This window comes from Rattus rattus, chromosome 1 (genome assembly GCF_011064425.1).
Source record: "Rattus rattus isolate New Zealand chromosome 1, Rrattus_CSIRO_v1, whole genome shotgun sequence".
NCBI classification, from domain to species: Eukaryota; Metazoa; Chordata; class Mammalia; order Rodentia; family Muridae; genus Rattus; species Rattus rattus.
The window spans coordinates 106,240,215-106,266,798 of record NC_046154.1 but is presented as its reverse complement, the minus strand read 5'-3'; positions in this window follow the sequence as shown (position 1 = coordinate 106,266,798).

The following is a 26,584-nucleotide window of genomic DNA, read 5'->3' as shown; positions in this document are numbered from 1 at the left end:
AGCATTTGCTGTCACCTGAGTTTTTGATCTTAGCCATTCTCACTGGTGTGAGGTGAAATCTCAGGGTTGTTTTGATTTGCATTTCCCTGATGACTAATGATGTAGAACATTTCTTTACGTGCTTTTTTTGGCCATCAAATAATCCTCAGTTGAGAATGTTTTGGTTAGCTCTGTACCCCATTTTTAATAGGGTTATTTGGCTCTCTGGAGTCTAATTTCTCGAGTTCTTTCTATATTTTGGCTAATGCCTTCTATCAGATGTAGGATTGATAAAGATCTTTTCCCAATCTGTTGGTTGCCATTTTGTCCTAATGACAGTGTCTTTTGCTTTACAAAAGCTTTGCAGTTTTATGAGTTCCCATTTGTTGATTCTTGATCTTAGAGCATGAGTCATTGGTTCATGAGTTTTGTTCAGGAAACTTTCCCCAGTGCCTATATGTTCAAGATTCTTCCCCAAATTTTCTTCTATTAGTTTGAGTGTATTTGGTTTGATGTGGAGGGCCTCGATCCATTTGGACTTAAGCTTTGTACATGGTCATAAACATGGATCAATTTACATTCTTCTACATGCTGACGAACCAGCACCATTTGTTGAAAATGCTATCTTTCTTGCATTGGACGGTTTTAGCTCCTTTGTCAAAGATCAAGTGGCTATATGTGTGTGCGTTCATTTCTGGGTCTTCAATTCTGTTCCACTGTTCTATCTGCCTGTGTCTGTACCAATACCATACAGTTTTTATTAACTGTTGTTCTGTAACATTGCTTGAAGTCAGGGATGGTAATTCCCCCAGAAGTTCTTTTATTTTTGAGGATAGTTTTCACTATTCTGGGATTTTTGTTATTCCAAATGAATTTGCAAATTGCTTTTCTTTCTATCTCTATAAAGAAATGAGTAGGAATTTTGATGGGGATTGCATTGAATCTGTATCTTCTTTTTGGCAAAATGGCCATCTTTTCTATATTTATCCTGCCAATCCATGAGCATGGAAGATCTTTCCATCTTCTGATATCTTCTTCACTTTCTTTCTTCAGAGGCTTGAAGTTCTTGTCATACAGATCTTTCATTTGCTTGGTTAAAGTCACACCAAGATATTTTATGTTATTTGGGACTATTGTGAATGGTGTCATTGTCTTTATTTCTTTGTCAGTCTGTTTATCCTTTGAGTAGAGGAAGGCTAATGATTTGTTTGAGTTAATTTTATACCCCAACAATTTGCTGAAGTTGTTTATCATGTTAAGTAATTCTCTGGTGGAACTTTTGGGTTCACTTAAGTATACAATCATATCATCTGAAAATAGTGATATTTTGATTTCTTCCCTTCCAATTTGTTTCCCTTTGACCTCCTTTCACTGTCTGATTGCTCTGGCTAGGACTTTGAGTACTATATTGAATAAGTAGGGAGAGAGTAGGCAGCCTGGTCTAGTCCCTGATTTTAGTGGGATTGCTACAAGCTTCTCTCCATTTAGGTTGTTTTTTATTAGATATTTTATGTATTTACATTTCAACTGTTACCCTTTTTTCTCCCTCTCCCATACTCCCTCCCCCTCACCCTGTTTCTACAAAGATGCTCCCACTCCCACTGACCCACTCCCACCTCAACACACTAGCATTCACCTACACTGGGGAGATGAGCCTTCATATGACCAAAGACTTCTCCACCTATTGGTGCCAGAAAATTAATATATATATGAGGCTGGAGACCTGGATCCCTCCATATGTACCCTTTGGTTGCTGGTTTAGTCCCTGGAAGCTCTGGTTGGGTATGGTTGGTTGATATTGTTGTTCTTCCTATGGGAATGCAAACCCCTTCAGTCCTTTCTCTAACTCCTCCATTGTGGTCCGTGTGCTCAGTCCAATGGTTAGCTATAAGAATCCTCATCTGTATCAGCAAGGCTTTGGCAGAGCCTCTCAGGAGACATCCATATCAGGCTCCTGTCTTCAAGCATTTCTTTCATGTCATATTTTCCACAATAATACATTTTGATTATTTGGTTAACATTTGCCATTTTGTTGGGTCTTTCTTATGTAAAAAGAAGTAAAAATGAAATAACTATAAGTAGCTTTGATCTCTTAAAAACTATTCCTATTTTTGTACTATTAAATCTTCTACAAGCCATTCTGCATAGCTTATCCCTAGTCTATAACTATTCTGTATATTCTTCCAAGTCTTTTTGCAATCCAGAAAATTAATAATAAAAATGAATAATAACAATAATTATCATCTTTATCATCATAACAATCATCAAAACTTGCCCATTAATACTTTCTTCTTTTGTTTAAGAAAAATTCTGACAACCATAAAAAAGATGATTTGAATACCTTTGCAACTCATTCCTGATATATTTCTGAAATATTTCTTCCCAAGTCACTTTTAATAATATTCAAGATTGAGTCCTGTGTGTGCAGCCTTAGGTAAAGTCTTAGAAAGGAAGCTGAAGAGCCAGCACCCAGGGAGCTCTAAACATTTGCTTGAGGAGCTAAAGGTCCATTCTGACTCCCTTTCACAGTGTTTTCATGTTTACATGGCAGAAGTGTGCAGAGACTGTACTGTGCTGTCAAAGAATATTTGCCTTTTCCAGTGTGTCAACTGTGCTAAGAACAAAATGATAGTTTCATATAACAGGTCAAGTCAGGGCCCAGAGCAGCATTTGCAGTTAGTTCATTTTACTTTTGTGTTCTGTGACTTCTGAGACATTTAATGAATGGGGAATCTTGTTTATGCATCTCAGTGATGTTTTGAATGAATGTTAGTTATTGGGTTTGGGACAATTTAATGTGTTTAGTAAATACTGTTGAACATAAATAGATACTTCTTATACATTGGAACAAATGAATATATTTATTTGAGAGGCAGAATATTTTCATAAAATGCTTTCTGATTCAAACTATGCAGGAGTACTCTTGGAAGCCATCTTTTCACTTGGTAAGGTTAAAAGCCCCACATTTTAGATGAATATATAAAATGTGCATCATTCTGAATTCCATATATATATATACATATATATATATTTGATAATATTATTCAACAAAATTGATTAGATGAACACAATACTGTTTCAGTCATTATCCAGTTGTTCTCTATTAGGACTCTACAGAGAAAAATGACACACAAATGTTATGATGAGACGGATGGGTAGAAAGACTTTTTGCATAAGTGGAATTGGTTCAAATGACAAATGTGTCTTTAAAGTCTTATGTTTAGCATGAAAGTCTTCAGAAAAGCCAGTGATATTTTTGGAAGACCTGATAATGAAGAATCCTGAAGACAAAGAAGGATCATGCTTTAGCTAAGGCAGAGAATAACTCAAAATATCTGCTTCCTTTTGTTCTAGCAATATAACCAACATATAAGAAAATATACACCCAAAAGGGCAGGAGAGGGGACTCTTTTCAACTACAACATATCGTATATTGCTTAGGAATTATGATATCTTCTGATAAAACATGTTGATTTGCTATTTCATCGTTGCCCTAACATCACTGGGAATTTAAAAATTAGGACAAATTTTTAGTGTTATATGTTGATATAATTTATGGGACTACCATCATTTCTACAGTTAAATATCACTATGTGGAATAGGGGTGCATTAATTTCTTAAGAAATGCTCTTATGGTCAGCACTGAAAATATACATAAAGAAACATTACATAGACTGAGCAAGTTGCATTTAGGTATCAATGAATATATAGCTATATATGTGTGTATATACATACATATATGTGTATATATATACATATATACATTTTTATGTATATATATGTATATATATTCACCACAATTTAATTTTAAAAAGGGGACTATGAAAGCAAAGAGGGGTATTTAGGAGAATTTGAAGCCAGGAAAGGAAAGGGAAAATCATTTAATCACATTCTAATCTCAAAAACTAAAAACAATAAATATGGAAAACACCATCACAAACACATGAAAAATAATATTTTCCCAGATGACTGGGGAGCACAGTAATTTTAACATTTAAAATTAACAATTATAGCTGACAAGTAACAAAATCCTCTAATATCTGAAAAGGTCATGAAGATCATGAACAACCTCCTTATGAGACAGCTGAGGACAACAGGGCATGGAGCAATCATTGAGTGATATTTATGATATAGAATTATGGTTCCTTCCCTGCCATCATTTGTATGAGTCATCTCTCATGACTTTATAATCTCAAGACAAATGCCTATTACACTGGTTCTCAACGTGTGGCTTGTACATGCCTTGGCATCCAAATTGCCCTTTCATGGGGGTCATATCAATTATCCTATACACCATATATTTACATTAAGATTTATAACAGCAGCAAGATTACAGGTATGAAGTAGTAATGAAATAATATATGGCTGAGGGTCATCACAACACAAGGTACTATATTAAAGGGTCACAACATTGAGAACTGCTCCTTAATGATGGGTCCTTCAAGTTGAATCTTTTTTAATTGAAAATTGATTCTTTTCCCATTTAATATATCCTGATGAGAGTTTCCCCTTCCTCTACTCCTCCCAGTTTTCCTAACCCCTTTTCTGGATTCACTCCCTTCTGGTTTCTTATTGAAAAAGAATAAACTTCTAAGAAACAATAGCCAAGTGTGACAAAATGAAATATAAGTTAAAGCAAACACATCACATCTAGGCTAGACACGTCATTCCCACAGGTGGAAGGGTAGAAGGGCAGGCATAAGAATGGGAAAGCTATTTGTTCTCATGCTCAGAATTCAGGATTTTTTAAAAAGAGCTAATAGAAATGCTATAATACACATGCATATTACCTGGTACCAAAACCATGTAGGCCCGTACTTGGTGTTTAAATCTCTATGAGTTTATATGAGCTTTGCTTAATTGAGTTCAAGGGATTTATTTTAGTGTCATCTATCACTTTTGGCTCTTACAGTCTTTCCATTTCCTCTTTTGTGGGTTTCCTGAGCTCTAGAAGGGGGATTTGATAAAAATTAGAGATGTGTGTTTCAAGGTTGTTTTCTGCAATGTGTCTGGTTGTGGATCTCTTCATCTGTTTCTGTCTGCTGCAGGAGGACATCAGCTTCTCTGATGATAACTGAATAAGGCACTAATCTATGAGTACAGCATTTACCAATAATTTTTTTAGACTAGTAGTGTTTAGTTTTACCATAGGTCTCTGGGATATTTACTCTTTGGTTCTTGTTCACCCAATCACTGTTATGGCTTCCATCCCATGAGATGAGTCTTAAGTCAAAACAGACATTGTTTGCTTGCCCCTACAATTCTATGCCACCATTGCCCTGGCATATCTTATATGCAGGAAAGACTATAGGTCAAAAAATCTGTGGCTGGGTTCATCTTTAAATTCCTCTGTTGATACACCACAGGTTACCTTTCCATACAAAAGGCATTAGGACACAGGAGTGAAGGCTCCATGCAGGCACACAAGCTTGACTTTCTCATTCTGAATGAGTTATATGAATGTTGTCCTCAGTAATGGGTCCCTGAGCTAAGTTTGTGAAGAGCAACCCACTGTTTTATGAACTGCCTGGGTTATTTGGGGATTACCTTTGGCTAACAACTTGAATGCAACCCATTTCTGATACTTGAAGCATCCTTTGGTGAGAAGCATTAGCCAAATGGTTCACCAAATCCTCTATTGTATAAACACTTCAGATTTTCCTTAGTCATTCTTTGGACATCTATGCTGTTTGTAGTTTTTAGCTATCATTAAAAGGAGCACCAAATAAACATGGTTGAGTAAGTATCCTGTAGTAGGATGAAACATTCTTTGGGTATGTACTCCAGGGTGGTGGAGCTGGATCATTAGGCAGATTGATCCCCAACATCATGAAGAAGAGCCATATTGATTCACATTCTGGCTGTACAAGTTTTCACTCCCACCAAAAGTGGGGGAGTGTCCCTTTTGCTCCACATCCTCACTGGCATGAGCTGTCACTTGTGTTACTTGTGTTGATTATACTCGTTCTGACAGGTATAAGAGGGAAGCTCCAAACAGTTTTGATTTCCATTTCCCTGATGGGTAAAGATGTTAAACGATTCTTTAAGTATTTTTCAGCCATTTGACATTCCTCTATTGAGAATTCTGTTTTGTTCTCTTTCCCGTTTTCATAGGATTATTTAGGTTTTTGCTATCTAACCTATTGAGTTCTTTATTCATTTTGTATATTATTCCTATGTTGGTCATGGTGTGGGTAAAATTTCCACTCTGTCCAACTTTGTAGATGGCCACTTTGTCCACTAGACAGTGTACTTTGTCTTATAAGGTCCTGTTTGTAAATTTTTCTTTTCAAACCAACAGTGGGACACTATTGATTTACGATAAAGTAGTGTTACTTTTATAAAATTTTGTGCCCTTGTATTTGGGGCATAGATGCTAAGAATTTTATGATCATCGATGGATTTTTTCTTTTATGGGTATTTAATACCATTCCCTATCTCTTTTGATTAATTTTAGTTTGAAGTGTATTTTGTTAGATATTAAAATGGCTATACCTGCTTGCTTCTTAAGTTCATTTACTTGGAACATAGTTTTCCAATACATTACCCTAAGGTTGTGTATATCCTAAATGCGGCTGGAGGACAATCCTGTTTTCATATCTATTTTGTCAGTCTATTACTTTTTGTTCGGAAATTGAGATGATTGATATTAAGAGATATCAATGACCAGTGATTGTTGATTCCTATTATTTTGATGTTGGTAGAAATGGTGGTGGTGGCTGTAGTGGTGGTGGTCTCCCTCTCTCTCTCTCTCTCTCTCTCTCTCTCTCTCTCTCTCTCTCTCTCATTCTGTGTGTGTGTGTGTTGTTTTCCTTTTTTTGTTTTTGCTTGCCTGTGATTATTAATTTCTTATGTTTCATTTTTTTTTGTGTATAACCTTCTTAGATTGGAGATTTTTTCCAGCACCTTTAATAGGGCTGAATTTCTAGATAAAAATAGTTTCAATTTGGATTTATTATAGGATAGCTTACTTTCTGTACCTACGATTATTGAAATTTTTGACTAATAATGTAGTCTGGGCTGGAGTTTAAAGGGTTTCACAGGCAGGGGAGAGAAGTGTGTTGAACTAGGATTTACTTATTTTGTCTTCTTTGAATAGGGGAAGGGAGTGAAGAGAGATTATCCCAGAGCATCTGCTATAGCACTGGGAATGAGAACAGCAAATTAGATCTAGAGAAACAGAAGGAGAAACAAAAAAACCTATTGACAACTACAGACGGCCTTCCTGCTTCCCTGGCAGGATTGGTCAGTGAGGTAGCAGAAAGTGTTTGTTGGAGTTGGGGCCAGAGATAAAAGAGAAGTGGTAGGGATGTTAGGAGAGACAAGTCTGTGGGATCCACAGGAGATAAGGGCAGAGGGGCAAGGAAAGCTGCAGCAGAATTTCTATTGTTGAGTTAAGGATGAGACTTGGGGACTGGATTTGGAGGAGAAAAGTGTAGGTGAACTCTTCAGTTAGCTTATCGGTTTCCCTCAACTGCCCAGCTGTTGTGCTCACAGAGAATGACTATTGGTGTTGTGTCAGGAGCCATAACAGGAAATGCTGATAACTAGCAGGTGATCATCCTGAGATGGCCAGCCTCGGATTATGATAAAATCTGCTACCAGTTCAACCTCATTAAGCAAGGGTTTAAGGGATTCATTTTAGGAAAGATTTCTGCTATTAAAAATCTTTATATATACATATATATATGAAAAATCATTTCATATATATATTTCTGGTATTAATATATATATATATATATCATTAAGTTATAGCACACCCATTTGGAACAGATTTGCGCAGATCTATGAAGATGTACTCTCTTATAGTGATGCTATGTAGAAAAATAGATGACTTCTTAAGACTTATTATGATCCTATAAGAATTCCTAAAATTATAATACTGATTATTAAGCTCTTTTATAATGGGACTGCTATTAATTCTTTCTCTGATAATCAAAACAGCAGTGAGAACTCTGCCAGTCTCCCAAGTGTCACCAGTTAAGTGCTTTTACATGGTAACCAGACTTTCTCCTACTCAGAGCACATTCCAAGAGGTTGTAAAATAATTACCAAAGGTCAAAAAAAGGGATCTAATGGTTTCTTATAGGGACTGGGACAGAGGATAAAATATGTGACTGGGTTTATCCAAACAAAATTTCACTAATAACTTAGTTATGGTTTTAAACCTTCAGTGAACTTGTAGAGCTGAGACAGGTGATGGATGTTTAGCCAGATAATTACTCCTAATGGATATGCATGTAAACATTCTCTATTGTAAACTTCCATTTCAATTTTTGATTTGATATTTCTTTCTTTGAACTTGCGATAAACTTTGTAACATGTGATCATGTATTCTGAAAGGTGTATAAGTACTGAGGACAAAGACAGAAGAGGAACTTCTTTTTTCCTGTTAGAACATTTTCCCCTCTCCTTAGGATCTTTCTGCTTTTCCCCTTAGCTACTTTTCATAAAAAAACTTTTAACAACTTAGTAATAAACATTATAATCACTTTTCTAAGTGTTCCCTTTTCTTCCTGCGACTACTGACTAGGAGGCTGAAAGTTAGAGCCCAAATCTCCTGTTGAGATTTGTACTCAAAGGCTATTTACTTAATCCTTTGCTGTTTATGGACGAGGTGCTAAGTGCCGGAGACTGCAGTTTCTGGCCTCAGAGAAACGGAACTCAGAATGGCAGGTTAGCATAGCAACTTAGCATATGTAAACCTTTTATTATACAGCAACCCTAATTATCTCATAAGACAAAGTCTTACCCTCCGATTACCCTTTTTCCCCTCCACTGCCTCAAGAAGAACTAACAAGAAAGAAGACCTCCGAGGGGACTGGACCCCTGGCAGTGTTGGAGGCTAAGATACTGGAATGAAGTGGGGGAAAGAAGGTTGAAAGAGATCTTTGTGATCCAGTGGGGATTAGATGAAATCAGAAAGGGAGAGCACAGCAGGTTTCCTACTACAGAGCTGGGAATGAGACTGGGGAGATACAGGGAGAGGTCCAGATCCAGATGTCAGCCTACATTTTACCCTGGCATGAGTAGACAGATTTAGGGCCTGGGACGAAACAACAACTGGGAACTCAGGGAGGTTAGAGGGGGAAGATTTGTGGGACCTACAGGAGTTGGGATTTGGTGGCAGCTATGGCTGCTAAAAGGGTTCTGCTGTAGAGCTAGGGAAGGACCTGGGGACTGTTTTTTTCAGGAGTTTGGGATTTGAAGAAGATAAGATCTTCTGTAGGGGGTGGTTTTCAGGCAGCCTCACTGGTTTTGTGAGAAACTTTTCCTGTGAATTACCAGAGGATTCCTTCTAGAATTGGGAGTTCTGATAAAGTGATGAGTTCAGGGAAATTAGGAAAAGACGATCTGTGGTATCCACAAGAGATGCAAGCCATTCTTGATTCCTATTTTCATGGTTTTACAGAGATAAGATATTATTCTGTGGCTACAGGATACATGCCAGCCTCAAACTCATCCCATTCCTTCTATATTTCAGCATCAAAACTGTTAGTATTACAGGCACGTTTCCACAGTCATCTCTGGTTTCTATATTTTGTTTTGTGAAGCACAGCATTATTGATGATATATCTATGCACCATTGACTTGACCATTCTATCTCAACATGCCAGAAAAAAAAATAGTAGCTTCCACAATTAGAAGTTGAATGGCCACTTCCTTGTCAAACTTTAGGGGACCATAAAAACCTTAATGATTTAAAGAAGAGAAAAACCGATCAACCATGGCTATCAGCTGATCACTTCTAACATATTGTGAAGAAAAAGATGAACAGTATTTTTTTATAAGTTGGAAGACAGTAAATGCCTTGAAACAAATTATAATCATATGAAATGCTGCTGGATTTGTAACTGGTATGGAATTTATGAAAAGCCTCAGATATCAATGTGTGTAGAGTATATTCTATCTTATGAAAACAATGCTCATCATTTCTGTACTCCTTCATAAGTTTGACACAGTTTTCAAATGTTATCTCACTTGCACTTTACAGCATCACTGACAGAAAGTTAAGAAGAAATATGGTAAGGTTAACCTTATGTATTCATTCATGCACCTTGGGCATAATCATCTGCTTCTGACTCAAACAGTGATACCATAGTTTTAATACATTGATAAATTATAATAAAAATTTGGGATAAATACCACTTGCTTCAATGATGGTTGGTTATTTATTTATTTTACTTCTAAGATAACAAGGAAAGAGGTTTTTTTGTATTAAGGCTTACTAATGAGGATTCTGGACTTTACTTGGTTCAATTTTCATCATGTCACTTAATAAAGATATTGCGAATTTTGTTTACACTGCTCTAACAGGGTGGTGGCATTAAGTTTAATAACTATCTTATTTGAAAATATAAATCATCACAAAAGAATATTGCCATCCTTTGGCACATGATCTATCGTTTTTGCTTCACTAATATAGAAATTTGGACAAGTAAAGGGATTGGGCAGCATTTTCTGTAATCGCTGGGGGAAGTACATTGCATATTGCTTTGCAACAGATCATATTTGAGTGGTTGAGATTTCACTGCCCTGAAGCAAGTTATATTACAGGCCATTTATTTGTCAGAGTAGAGTTTTATTAGCAACCAGTTGCAAGCCTTGCATGAAAATGAATCCTCTCCAGCCTGAGCTTACAAGACTAATGGAGTTCAAAATCACTCTACATCTGGGAGCCTTAGTCCAGGATCAGAGAGGTGAGGGGACTGAAGTTAATGTTCTATCCTTTGCTGCTCAGATGCAGCTAGCAACAAACACTGCATGCAATTTTTATCCTGGGTTGCTGCTGTTGACTATTTTCCTGATATATATTTTACCTTATCCATATATTTGTGGTGTTAGTCAATCAAAATTGTAGCACACAAAATAAGAAAATGGTGAGTGATGCAATTTCAAAAAAAGGCAAAAATGATGCAATCAACATTTATTAGGAAACAGAAGAAATGCAGACATACTTAATACCAATCAACTTCAATGCTTGTTAGAGGGTCATTTGATAATATAAACATTTATGCAAAATAAGATTAATTGTTCAGTGACAGTATTTTCTGTCCTATACTAACATTTTATGATGTTCTTATTTCTACATTTACAAAGATAATGACTGTCTTGTTTAAATGTTATTGATAGTTGGAAAAAGGACCCCTTTAAGGTGATTATATAAAAAATACATTTACCTAAATCTTACAACCCTTAACTATCATAGAATGTCTGGAAATATTCCAGTATCTGATTTGATATAGCGTTCAGTCTATCCATTATGAAGAATGCAAATATCATTCAGATTTAATCTAGCATGTTTTGCAGATTGACATTATACTTTATCCCAGAGGTGGAGCAGTGGGTGGTAATATCCAGAAAAGGAAAGGCACATAGAAGTCTCAGGAAAATAAATGATTCTAATAGGGTCAATAGACTCAAAGTTTCTCTGGGGTTTCGGAGGTATAGTTATGGCTATAGATTAAAAACCCTTTCCCTCAAATGTCACCCTTTTTCAAACACCTGTGTTTTCTGAGGAAGAAAGAATTATATAATTAAAAGGCAAAAAAACAAGTGGAACACTTGCCTATCATGTGCAGTCTTGAGAATTAATCATCACCATGCACATAAAACCAAAGAAAAGTAAATTAAAGAATAGTGTATTCCTGAGAGAGTGACTTAGTGTAGTGTCTTGCTCCTTCCAATATCCTAAAAAGTCAGAAAACAGCCCTGTGTCTGTCAGCTGTATAAAGTGTAACACACACAATTAGAAAGAGGGAAAAAACTACTAATGGTAACTGCCTTACTGTTTTACTATTTATTGACTTCACAAGACATTGGAATGATTTCCCTATATCCCTCGGGTATGTGTAACATAATATTTTTTCAACAGTGAAGGTGCCTAAGGGAATTTCTCAAAGAAATTATCATTAAGGAATATATATACAAGTCTATACTGTAGGATTACTATATCTAGTTATTTAGAATATCCATAATTTCACACTGCAATATTTTTGTGCCTATAGCACTTTATAACTTTCATGATGTTATTTTTCCTTTTTTGTAGGTTTTTTATTGGATATTTTCTGTATTTACATTTCAAGTGTTATCCCCTTTTCCTTTCCTCCCCACCCTACCCTGGGTCCCCCCCACTCCCATCCAAACTCAATACCCTGGCATTCTCCTAGGGAAATGAGCCTTCACAGGTCCAAGGGCTTCTCCTCCAATTGATGCCAGACAATGCCATCCTCTATGGCTGGAGCCATGGGTCCCTCCATGTGTACTCTTAGTTAGGTGGTTTATTCCCTGAGAGCTCTGGAGGGTCTGGAGGTTAAAAACTTTGTTTTTCCAGTGAGGTTGCAAACCCCTTTAGCTCCTCCAGTCCTTTTTCTAGTTCTTTCATTGGGGTCCCCATCCTCAGTACAATGGTTAGCTGCAAGCATCCTCATTTGTATCATCAGTAAGGCTCTGGCAAAGCCTCTCAAGAGGCCTCTATATCACGCCCCTCTCAGCAAGCACCTTGTGGCATCAGCAATAGTGGCTGGCTACATATGGGTGGATCCCCAGGTGAGGCAGTCTTTGGATGGCCATTCTTTCAGTGTCTGTTCTACTCTTTGCCCCTGTATTTCCTCTCATGAGTATATTGTTTCCCCTTCTAAGAAGGATTGAAGCATCCAAATTTTGGTCTTGAATTGTATGTTAGGTATTATAAGTTTTTGGGCTAATATCCACTCAGCAGTTAGGGCATACCATGTGTAGTTTTGTGATTGGGTTACCTCACTCAGGATGATATTTTGTAGTTCTATCCATTTGCCTAAGAATTTCATAAAGCCACTGTACTTATTAGATATTAGTCCTCTATTGGATGTAGGATTGGTAAGATCTTTTCCCAATCTGAATAAGGATATAGTCAGGAGGGGGGATGAATAGAGGGTTTGTGGATGGGAAACTTGGAAAGGGGGTAACAGTTGAAATGTAAGTAAAAAATATCCAATAAAAATTAAATAAAATATCTCAGAATTTTTAACGTGTTTTCAGTGTTCGTTTAAGATGCAGTGTAAGTTAGGCACGCAAACTTTTTGTTAAATCCTGTGGATTTACAGGGAACTCAGAGCTGGCAGGATTAATTGCGTAGGATGGCCTTAAATGAGTCAAATATTAAGCATCTGAAAAGGCTGGACCCAGTGACCTCAGAGGTGCAGGGAGTATATAAATGAGGAAAGACTTTGTCTCCTAACTGAATTCTAAGGACTGCCTATGCACAGCTGATTATTTAAGAGGAAACTCTGAGAAGAAGCAATTCTGCACAGAAGTGAAATGCTTTATAGTGGAAGGATACTATAGAAACAAGTAGAGAGGAGGTTAAATTGCAGAATCTTGATATATATAAGAAATGTCATTTCTCAGGATATACGCTAGTGCAAGTTATAGTGTGAAAAATAAAAAAGATCTTGTGTGACTTAGATTCCTAATCTACTTGTTGTGTTGAAAGCACCAAACCTTTCAAGCTATGCTTTTTCAAAGTAAAGAAAGGTAGCTATCCAGAAGGCTCTCCTATTGCTATGATGTACATAGAGAACACCTGGCTGTAGAGGCTAAATTAGCATTGGAGAGTGTGAGAATCTACTAATCTGGTTGTTAAAAGGAAGACCACATTCATAATATGGATACACGTAATATGCATTACGTAGCCTCCAATGATAAGGAAGCAATCGTTACTGCTTACCAACTTTAAGAGTCTCTAAGAATGTGAAAAAGAGAGCTAGGGTGATGTTTATATCAGATAATCACAAGAGCCATCATTTTCTTTTATCACTTGACTTTGGTAAATATCATTTTTAGCTATCTGGTTTCTAAGACGTTGAAAAATAGCTAAATACACTCTGCTTGCACTTGTACATCAGGTTATACTAAAGTGTCTCTTCTCATAAGGTAGAAGTGACATTTCTACTCTCTAAGCTTTCTCGTGGCATTTATGTTCTGATGCAGCTTTCTGACCACTGTGAGGAAATACACATTTTGTGGTTATTTATGTGTCAACTAATATCTCTCAAATTAATACTGTGTATTTCATGGACATTTTTAGGAAAGAAAACTAGAAGCAAGCATTCATCTTTGATCTCCACACACTCATTTTATCTCTTTTGAAGATTTCATGGACTAACTTCCCACCTTATTCATTACTTTCCCTTCAAAGGTTAATTCACCTCAGCTGAGTTCCCTACATATGTTCTCATTAAAGTCACTGTTACAAGATTATATTCTATCTTATAAATTTCTGGAATATATTCACTGGTTTTCTCTGCTTAAAATAATTTACTTACTTCCATGACAGTAACATCCTTACCCTCCCTATCCTTCTCAGTCTGAACAGAATAATTCTTACTGACTTACTCATTAAGATCTCATTCAGAGTTTCTTGTAAATCTATACTCTCCTTTCAAAAATTTATGGCATACTTTCAATAGCATTGGAAACACAATGATTCATTGATTTTATGTCTCTGGCTTGCATATTATCTGAGGTTAAACCTTTATATCTTCTTGGAATCCATTCTTGGCAGTTTCAGTGCTGATTTGGATCTAACACTTGCAATAAAATTTCATGATCATGTCACTATGCACAAAGATTTTCTTGCCTTCCCTTTGCATTCTTTTCTATCTTCTTTTTTATTAATCATTCCATTTGTTTACATCTCAAATTACATACCACTTCCTGGTTACCCCTCTACCAATGTCCAATCCCACTTCTGCCCTCCCCTCTCCTATTAGCCTATATGAGGGTGCTCTCCCACCGACCCACACTCTCCCACCCCACAGCTCCAGCATCCCCCTACATTGGGGCATCAAGCCTTCTCAGGACAAAGGGCCTCCCTTCCATTACTGTCAGGCAAGGCCATCCCTCTGCTACATATGTGTCTGGAGCCACGGATCAGCTCCACTCATGTAGTTTTGTTAGGGCAATCTGCAAATGAATCTGGAGGTCTTCTCCACTTCTGCTTCCTTGTCTGTTTCCTTTCTTATTGTTTTCAATAATTTGGTGATGTATTTTTATTTTATTTCACTTTCCACATTTCTCACTATTTTATATTCTCGGTCTTTATTGTCTCTCACAGTACTGTATTAATATGACATCTTAGCCAATTTCTCTGCATGAACTCTCATTTTAGTTCAATCAATAACTATCTATAAGGCTCTTGTTCTGATTGCTTATCATTAAAAACCTATCATATCAATCTATTCTTTTGCCTATTAAAATTTTTCTATAGTTGTTCAAATACTCAAAGAATAAATGTTAAACTCTATACTATAGACTAGGGATGAAAGAATTGTTTTCTTTGGAGGTAAATAACTAGAATATCATTTTATTTTGACTAGAATATTGTTTCAATTTTTAAGCTCACAAGTGTGTCATTTCTAATCCACTGCAGGACATCAAGGTAGGACTTTCTATCTGCTTGACATACTTACTCTTTTGCCCTATATTGACTTAAGTCATTTTGGGCTTTTTTAAAAATCAAATATATTTTCTTCCATTATGTCTTCCTCAGCTACAGTAGGTCTTATGTAAAGTGATTACTATGCTTTTTCTAGTTTGTTTTGCTGTAGCTGTGATAAAATATTGACCAACACACACTTGGGGAAGAATTGCTAGATTCCAAATCTTACCTTATTCAATCCATTATCAGCAGAAGCCGAGATAGTAACTTAGTCAGAAACTGTAGTCAGAAGTAGCAGCAGAGACCACAAAGGGAAGCTTCCTAATTGGCTTGCCTCCTTTGGCTTGCTTCTTTGATTTCTTGTAATGACTGGAGTCAGCCCTCCACAGGTAGCATTTGTCATAGTGTTCTGTGTCTCCTCCATCCATTAGCAATTAGGAAAATGCTGTCACAAGCATGGTTACAGGGCAGTTTGAAAGAGGCAACTGCTCCTTCTTCCCAGGTGTGTCAAATTAACAATAATGCTGAGACAGCACTTTACTGTTTTATCTTATAATCTTATTTTGTTAACACTATTCAATTAATAGCAACTATCTTGGTTATATTCCTCCATTTGTTGGCATGAAAGCAAATGAAGGCTTCCTTCAGGCAAGAGAGGCTCCGGCTTCTTGAAATGTATTTTTTCCCTCTTCTGAAACTGGTTGCTATTTTTATCGTCCTTTGCGGTTAGGATCTTTCTGTTTCAGTGAGAGAAGCTGTTGGATTTAATCTACGAATCGTTTTACATTAATTCTCTGCTACATGGTTTCTCAAGAAGTTTCTAGTAAATGAAATCTCTTTTACTCATTCACCCCATGAGCATCTCTAAAGAGTTATGCTAAGAATGAAACCTCTGAAAACAGTCCTGAAAAAATGATATTTGAATTATGTTGATATGCTTTTGGAGGTAGGAATATCTTGTATTCATTAGACAAATATCCTTGGTAGTTCTGATCTACACTTTATTCCTCTCTTTTCTTATCACTTAATTATGAGCAAGGCAAACTTCCTCATGTAAAATACCTTAGGAACAACTGCAGAGCACGTACCGCTGAGGAACAGTTTTACATTGCATGTACAGTGCTAACACATCGTTCAAAAAGGTGACTTCCAATGGGGTTACTCTATCCACCTATTTCTAAGGAAGTTGTGAAAAACCAGATTGCCTTACCTGAAATCATTGGAAAAAGAGGCCCTTGGTCCTGTGGTAGCTTGTTGTCCTAGGGTTGGCGGATGTTAAGGGGTGAGGCTGGAGTGGATGGGTAGGTGGGTTGGAAACAACCTCTTCGAAGCAAAGGGGAAAGAGAATGGCATAGGGGTTAGTGGAGGGAAGACTGGAAAGGGGGATACCATTTGAAATGTAAATATATAAAATAACCAATTAATAAAAAAGAAGAATCATAAAGATATGTCTAACTGCATGATTACAAACAAAACCATAAAACAGCACTTTTCTTCTAGCGCGAACATGTTAAAAAAAAAAAAGAATAAGCAATTCCTGTCTAAATCAGTCATTACATTTATCACTACATCTTTCACATTAATATCATGGTAGTGACTGTCTTCTGTTTCTGTCCTGAAACATTGCCACCAACAGAGGTTATAACATTGACAAATACAAATGTTGACTGCAGTATCAGGTAAATAGAAGAACCATTGACTACATTGTCCTGTTATGACACAGGCTGCATAAAACTCAGAGTTTATGCAATATGGTTGCTAGGTTTAAGGTGTTTGATGATGTGGTTATTACCCTGGGACTGCTGCCAGCACCTGCTTTGGCAACTGGGAACTCATGCGCTAAAATGGAATAAAAGAACTTATCAACTAAATTCCTTAGTACTGACTGACTGATAAATATTCAATGACAGCACTGTCTTCACCTAGGAAGGTGAAAGGCTGATTGATATAAAAATAGTGAATCCCTAATTTGTTATAAAATATTAGTCTTTGTATAGAAGTGCTGCAAATCCCAAGTTTATCCTTATTTGTGAAAAAACTTCACATTATGCTGTTGTGTACCTTTTCCTCAAATATAAGCGCCCTTGGTTTGGAGTTAGCTGTCTAAGAAGTTCGGTTTGCTTTTAAAGTCTGTCCCAAAACTTCATAACTATGTCAGACTGAAAACATATTGGGCAATGTTGGCTCCAGCAAGGAGAAGAAAGAGAAGACCCCAAGAAATTATGTTACAGCATGACACACAGCTGCTATTTTGGACTCTGGTTTCTGAAATCCATCTCTAAAAATAGTTATTATCATACATATAGTATGCTTCTTTCAAGACATCCAAAACCAATCTTTTACCCTATCTCATTTGTTCCTACCACATACTTATGAGACGTAAGAAGGCAAAATAAAAAAAAAAACAAGAATATGTAGATCTGATAAATGATTGTTTATTAAAAAATGTTCGATGGTTCAGAACCCTGGTTTCCAAATAAGTGCATTAATTCATCAGTTAAAGAATGAAATAATACTTCCTTAAGTGAACAGAAGTTACATAGTTTTCTGGTCCTTATGCATAGAACAGTTTGAAAATCTCGTCATTAATTTGAATATGTTTCCTGTCATAACTTCCCGGTGAATTATTTGAGGTTGAAATTCAAATAATCTACCTACAATACAGAACTATGACTTAGAATTTTTAGACTGAAATTGCTTTTTCTGTAGAAGACTTGGTTCCTTGGTTGGCTGGATCCAGCTCCTTGTATGTTACAATCTATAAGGGTCTCATTGAAGCTGTAATGAAAAAGATCCACATTTAAACAAATAAAGAATGAAAGCATATTTCACAATACATTTTTTATTCCAGGTTTCTATATATGTAGTGTGTATGTTCCTGAATGTTTGTATGTTCAAATGTATATGCATATGTGTACATGGGTGTGGGTATGCATACATACGTTTGAGCATAGGAGGTAGAAATTGATACATGCCGTCTTCGCACTAATTCTCCACACTATGTGTTGAGGCAGGGTCTCTTACTTGGATCTGGCTAATTTGACTCAGGATTTTGGCTAGTCTGTCTAGCCAGCTTGCTGCAGAAGTTCCTCTCTGGCACACTGTAATTATCAACAGGGTATCATGATTTATCAGGGTGCTCAGGACCAAAATTCTGATTGTCTGTGCTATGTGTGGTGTGATGCTTGTCACACTTCTGTGTCAAGTGCTTTACCCATTTATCTACTCACTAAAACTTGAAAGGATAGTCTTTAATACTGAATGAGTATGTGTGTGTGTGTGTGTGTGTGTGTGTGTGTTTATGCATCATAGCATTTGTACAGAAGTAGGAGGACAACTTGCTGCAGTCAGTTATCATCTTCTGCCATGAGGTTCTAGAGATGAGACTTGGTTCTCAGGCTTGAGGTAAGGGCTTTTCCCCAGCTGAGCCATCTCCTTGCAGGATAGCAATGATATTTTAATAATAATAAATCAAAGGGGTAGGAGCGCAATTCATTCTCACTGAAAGAGCATTCATTCATGGCTCTGGAACCATTGTTGCCTATTCAATGATTCTATTTATTTTGTTTTCATTAAGAAATTCAGGTGTTTGACTAAACAGGTTGAAGTGACCTAAAAAAATAAGTTAATACTAAGGGTGAGAAGAGACACCTCCTCTTGATTTTACTCTGATCCTTACCACAAAGATCATAGTTCTTCTGCTCCTGAATAAGCAATCAGACCAGAACACAGGAATCAGGTAATCAAGGTTTATTTCAGTCTGTAGAGAGGCATGTAGAAAGGAAACTCTTGAGTAGAGGGTACATCAAGCTAAATGACAAGGCAAAAGTCTTCTCACATCTTGACTTTTAAGTCACAATTTTCCATTTCTTCTTACCTTGTTCATAAGGTGAGAAGGTTAGAGTAATCTTTCTAGTATAGATGGAGGCTTTCTTAGAAGCTGTATTTACCTACAAGTATGTCTGTTACAATGAGATGCATTAGATATACAAAGGTGTAAGTTTCATTATTGAGAAGTTTGATATGTGAAAAATTAATAATGCTCTGGGTAGAAAGTTTCAACAGAGCCTACTGAGTCTCCCATGTTTAGCTTGGTTGACATTTGAATTGCAGAACTCTGACCTACCTCTTACATGTTCAGATAATCTATCTCATTTCCAACCTTCAGCCTCAGTTCTCTTGGTGTTCATGATATGCACATTAAACAAACCAAAAATAAATTAAATAAATAAATTAAATAGATAAAATAAATTTGTGTTAATATAGTTGTTTTATAAACATATGGATTAGGTACATAAAAGTATAATAATAATACTAAAGAGCTAGAACATATACATAAGGAATTACTCTTATTATAGGTGTAACCCAAAGACAACAGTGGTCTGATTGCACACCACCCACATAAATACTATATCAAAGTGAGGCACAGGCATTTTCATTCTCAAAGTCCTTAAATTATTTTATATTAAACCCTAGTCTGTGTGGAATAGCATGTTTTCAACAGCAATGTACAAATGTCAGCTAAATAACACTTTACTGTTAAAATGCTCATGGTAATCTGAGACTTCAGTAAGTCATAATCTTTTGGTTTGGGGAGGACCTTGCTTCTATACTTAGAGTAATTGCTAAGAAGGTCAGTAGTTGCTATAAATAGTTATAACATTTTCTTAAACTAAAAGACCAATGATGTGTGTCGATTGGTAGACTTTCACTGAACAAAAAAGCAAAAAGACACAATTAAGGCTGGCATATACCATTCTCAGAACCTTGAACTCTTACACTTTTAAAGGACTAACTTCTTTTCAGTTCCCACTGCCTTAGGAACTGGAACATTCTTACTCTTTCATGAATCTCTTTAGTTAACCAACAGCAATAAAATCCTTTAGTAAAGTATTTATCAACTTTTTACATAAAAACCAATGGACAGAATTATTTTTCAAGGTTGAAGTTCAGCACGTAGCAAAGTCTTGGGTGTTATAGAAAATATTTAACCTCAAGCAGGACTTCTACCCCTGCCTTTGATCATGTAGTTCCTGGATAAAAGTCACACTAGCTTATTATATTTATAATAAGCCTTTAGTAGCACTAATGCCTCTCAATATCTACCTTCTATGTTATTAAAATCTATTTCCTCATGATAGCCCTGAGTTATTATTTACTGTGGTTCATGGGATGCTCTTAAATCTTATTGGCCAGACCTTAGGGCCATGCTTTCTTGACTCATAACCAAAGGTGTCTTTCTCCTCCTCTACCTTCTCTTCCTCTCTCCTCTCTGAGTCTGAGTTGTGAAAAAATTGTATTGTTTATGTATCCTTTTGGGTATTGGTTCAATAATTCTGTATTTTGACTAGTTGTGATATTCTTTAATGTTCTCTGTCTTTTGCAAAGAGAAATGCCCTTGATGATGGTAAGGACTACAGTTATTTGTGGGTATAAGAACAAATATTTAGACTATAGTTAGGGTTTATGTTGAGCTCATCAAGTGGCAATTTTAGATTCCTTCAAGACTTGACTACCCCTAAATATCTGTTTCGGTTTTCAGAGGCATGATCTCTGTGTAAGTGGATGTTAAGTCCAATTAGAATGTTCTTGTTACTGCCAAGGTATTCATGCTACTATTCTACACTTAGGCGTATATTGCCATGCTGGTCATCATTGTGTTATCTAGGTAAACCTTTTGGGTTATTCCATTCATGGTAAGCTTGCATACTTCTATTAGGGTAACATTAAAGCAGTTGCTTCAGGAAGAGGTATTCAAGCAAGTTCCAGACCAAAACCTCTGAGCCTGGTGTCTGCAAATGTATGTAGTATGTTCAGCAATAAAGGGACTTATTTTTCAATTCTTGGTGGGGAGCTTAAAGGGCAATAAAAATAGTCAGTAGTGCTCTGGGGAGTCTTTTGAATAACCCCTGTGTTTGTTTAATTCTTTTTTGTTTATTTTTCAAGGAGACAGTGCCTGTTTTAAAGTGATAACAAACCTTGTCCTGAAATATAAATAATTGGTTATGGGTATCTTTCATTTGTTCCTTTGTAATGTGCATTTTGAATGAAGGTTAAAGAAGTCACAGTGCTCTTCTTGGATAAGAAATGGTTAAGGGAGAAAAAGAACGTAGGCATTAGTCTCTGAATGGAAAAAGACAGTGTTGTGTGTGACTGGACTAGTGGAAAGCAGACTTGGCAATCAGAGTTGGCAAGAAGAATGAACATCTCACTCTCCTGCATACACCCCCAGAAGCTGAAACTTTGCAAAAAAGGGAGAAGGGAGGTCTATGGACAAAAGTCACATGCTTCCATTCTGTGGGGAGACAATGTTTCTAATAATAGGGAGCACACAGCTGGCCAGTTTCAATCATTCACTAAATCATTTCATGCCTATTTCTATTATGAATTCTTGTTTTGTAAAATTATAAAAATGCCCAAATAACATTCTTAAGCATAAGTCATAACTATTTTTGTTGCATTTATCAATATACTTCACATATTTGGTATTAGTTTTCCTCCTTTCGTCTCCCTAAAACATTCAATATGTCTAAGTAAAACATACATTTTGCAAGAAATGGAGAAAGAAAAGAAAAAAATAAAAAAGAAGTTAAGATTAAAAAAACAATTATATTAAGGAAAAATTAACATCTTGACTATATAGTGATACATTATATTATACTGGAGTCATCTTCAAATTTTCTCTCAGTAAACAATTTCTGTCCAATTAAAAATGTGTAGCAGTGTTTTGGGTTATGCATTGATAAAAATCATCTGTAGGAGTCTGCCATGCATGTCCTCACAACAGATGAAACTCATATGAATATCTAAAATGGATGAGTAATGGTCTGCCTGTAGTTCAGCTATAGAGAGCTCATAATTCTTCTCCTACTGTTAAGCCCTCACGCTATTAAATGGTTATTCATTGATCATGCTGACAGGGGCAGCAAAGTGGTGACATTTTACACTCTAAAATAAATAAATTAAGTGCAAAATCTTTTTCTAGTGAATTGTATAGACCTAGTACCACATGTCCTGTTTTCAGCTGCTTTTTATTATTTTTGGAATTAATAACCAAGAAATAAGATAAATGTGAACCTTTTGTGTGTTTTAAATCAATAGTATCTTCTGTTTAAATGATTTATCAAAACTAGTGTGTTGGGAAAGAAGAAAATCCAGTGCGAAATGCAATACATAGAAACAAATGTCAATTATTTTCTTTATTAGTAAATGAAATTAAAAAGAATATTATACGCAGGTCTACAGGGCATAGATAAAATGATACCTTTACTTCTTCTTCTGTGTTGATTTTGATTCTGTGTTCTGCATCCCATTTCTTCCATAGCCATAGCACTGTGCCATCTCATTGTCAACAAGTCCTATAGAAATATGAAACCAGATCTGGAAAAAGGCTATACACAGCACTGGGATGGAGTAGTCCAATTATTGAAAGGTTCTTCTACATATGATAACCAGATTGGTTTCATCAGCAGGGGTACAAAATATAACTGTTACTTCACAGAAAACAAAGAAGTGCCTCATCTACATTAACAATTTGGCAACCATTGGCAACTGCAGTTTTAAAGTGTGTGATTCTCCTTTGTGACTCCACAAATATAAGATACACACATGGTACACATACATACACAGAGTATACAGGCAGGAAAAGCACTCATACACATAATATAAAATAAGTATAAACAAATTAAAATAAAATATATATCTATTCAAACAAAATTACTGTATTAATTTCTTTTCTGCTAAATACTGTGACATATGATGTCTATTAGTTTAATTAACTTAAAAGAGGAAAGATTGCTTTGGTTTTCTATGTTTCAGAGGTTTCAGTAAATAGTAACTTGATCCCTGCTTTTAGGACCATGGCAAGGCAGAGTAATGTATTGTGAGGAGGTAGAAGAAGATACTGACCTGTGAAAGTGAGTAAGCATTGGGAGAAGAACAAGTATCAACATTTCCTTCAGGAGCCTGCTTCAAATACTCAAACTTATTTCTACTAAATTCTACTATCTGCAATTTTACCATCTCTATATACCACCACAAAATGGTAATTAGTTAAATAAATCAAATATACAAAAGCATATGGACATTTGGAGACCAGAAATACAATGCTTTTAAATACCAATCGTGAGTGAATATTAAGTAAAATATTATTGGCAATTTCAAATGCTACAGATACGAGTTTTGTGATAGCTAAGTTTCAGCGCAGCTCACTGAAGAAATTAGAGGTTGGAAGTTGTGTGCTGCTAAGTAAAGACCCAGTCTCTTTATAGTCATATTGAACACATTTTTTTTTTTGCTGAGAGTGGGGGTGGTAATAGACACCTCATAATAAATTATTCAAATTAGAACAATCTTATATTTCAAATTAGATATATTTGTGACAGGAGTACGAAATGAATATAGTTTTAAAGATGTAGAACATGACACACAAGGTATTTTGGTATATGTGGGCACAGAATTAAAAACAGACCTGATATATAGGTGAAAAAATGGATGGATGGACAGGTGGATAGACTATAGACAAAAGGAAACAAAAAGAAATATGATCGATTTCTAATTTTGAATGTATAATACAACATTTTTTTCTATATTTTATGCATGTGTGTACACCTCCAATAGAAAGACAGGGCATCAAGTGGAGGGATGGACTTGCCACGTCACAGTCCAAAGCTCTGACCTAGAATTGCTCCTTTCTAAAAGAAGTACAGGGGCAAAAATGGAGAAGAGCCTGAGGAAAAGGAGACCCAGCAACAAGTCCAAATTGAGTTCCAACTCAAGGGAACGCCCTAAGGCCTGACACTATTACTGATGCTATGGTGTGCTCATGAAAGGGGGCATATTGTGATTGCCCTCTGAAAGACCCAACAAGCAGCTAGAAAATTCAGATGCAGACATTTACACCCAACCAATGGACAGAAGCTGGTGACCCCTGTGCTTGAATTAGGGAAAAGCTGGAAGAAGCTGAGGAGGAGGGTGATCCTATAGGAAGACCAGCAGTCTCAACTAACCTGGACCCCTGAGATCTCTCAGACACTGAGCCACCAACCAGGCATTATACACCAGCTAATATGAGGCCCCTGACACATATACAGCAGAGGGATACCTGGTCTAAACTCCGTGAAAGAAGATGCAGCCATCGAAAGACTTGTGGCCCCAGGGAATTTGGGAGTTCTGATGGGGTGGGACATCCTCATGGAGATGGGGGAGGAGATGTGGGATATGAAACAGTCAGAGGATGGACCAGGAGTGGAAGAAAGTCTAAATTGTAAAAAAAAAAAAAATTAAAGATTACATTTTTAAAAAAAGAAAAGAAAGGATAGGTGAGGCATTAGATCTTGAAAAGGTTTACAGATAATTGTTAATTGATAACTGAGGGGTCCTGAGACTGAGCTCAGCATTGAGACACAGTAAATTCCTTTTAAGATGTGAGCTTTCTCTCCAACATCTAGGTATTTTATTAAATGCAAACTCCAATGAATAAATATTAATATATTTCTAATTTTCTTATATTTATAACAAAATGTTGGTACATGCATATTTTTGTGGCTGTGAACCTTTTTTCATGTATTAAATTTATTTTATTATATGTGTTAGGTTGGTGGTGGTGATGGTGGTGGTGGTGGTGGCGTGTGTGTGTGTGTGTGTGTGTGTGTGTGTGTGTGTGTGCTCGTGCACGCGCACATACGCTTGCGCATGCTTGAGCATGTGCATGTATGGCATGTGTTGAACTCCATGAATAACTATGGAGTCAGGACATTCTTTCCACTGTAGATTCCTAGAAGGAACTTGGTACATCAGGCTAACATACCATGTACGTCGGCGGATGGTCCATTTATTTTGTTAGATTTCTTAATATTTTTTCTTCAAATTCTGTAGGGAAATTACAATGATGGATACAGCTAGAGAGAATATCTCGCATATGTAAATCACCTTTAAGACTGTTACCTTTTCTTTATTGTTACCTAAGAAATGCACTGTTAATAAAACTAAGCTATAAAAGAAAGTCATTTTAATACATGGCTTGGAAAGTTCTCCACAATATTATTGGATCTCAATTTCTGCAGAAATTGTGAGATGCTGCTAGCTGAATATTACCAGTAAATGTCAAAACATTGGCTTGGAGAGAAAAAATATATGAAAAGGTGTTTGAGACATTAGTTGCTTTTCAATTTAATTGATTCAAAGAATGAATGAAAGTCAAAATATTTATATTTAGAAAGAGAAAATAACTGCCATTTTGGTTCAGTTTATTTTATTAAAGTAGAAGCCTCCCACTTCTGAGTGGGTTGTATTCTAAATGGTGATGCCCAACCAATTATCAGAAAAGTGAAATGTGTTTTCTATTGCAATAGTATAGTGTTTTCTATGACACTTATATTTCAAAAAAAACTCTACAGAAATACTTATACCTTTATACCTGTAATACTAATACCTTTTCTTAGTAACTTTACAGACATTATTATACTCTATTAACATCAAGGACACCACAGAGGAAAAAAGTACTAGGTAAAAATTCCTGGGCACATAGCTGACAAAGATCAGATATCAAGAGCACGAAAACAAAGAATTAGCTTATTTAAGTCTGTGGATTTTAGCTGGTTATTCTATAGTGTAGCTTACATTTTTCAAATCTTACTTTTAATAATGCTTTTAATGCTTTAACATCCCTTCATGCTCAGCACCCACCAGAAGTAATGGAAAAGATAGGTTATCAGTACATGGGGGAAGTAGACCTGCTTACAAATTGTTCTTCGAAGCTAATCCGATCTGTGTTGTCAGAAAATCAGCATTTCAGTTCACAGGAGTCAGCAGTGGCTGCTCCATCTACTCACAGACAATTCACAAATATATAAACACGAATCAACAGTGGGGGCACAATCCAGCAGAAACATCAAGCCCTTCAATATTTTGCTGTGAGTCACCAGTTGTGACCAGGACTAGCAGGGACTTCAGGAGTTCTCTGCTATGCCTGTCAATGAAATGAAGACCAGCTAAGGTGAAGATGTGAGGCCAATGAAGTATAGCAAAACTAGTGTTGCTCTCCCCATCACAGTCAATTGAGTCTTATTCATACTCTCTCCAAACACCACAAGTCATTTCAGGGGTCTGACCTCAGCTGATGAGACTGTCTTAGAAAACCTCCACGTTAGTCTGTGTCAGTTGGCATCACTCTGCCAATTGGCC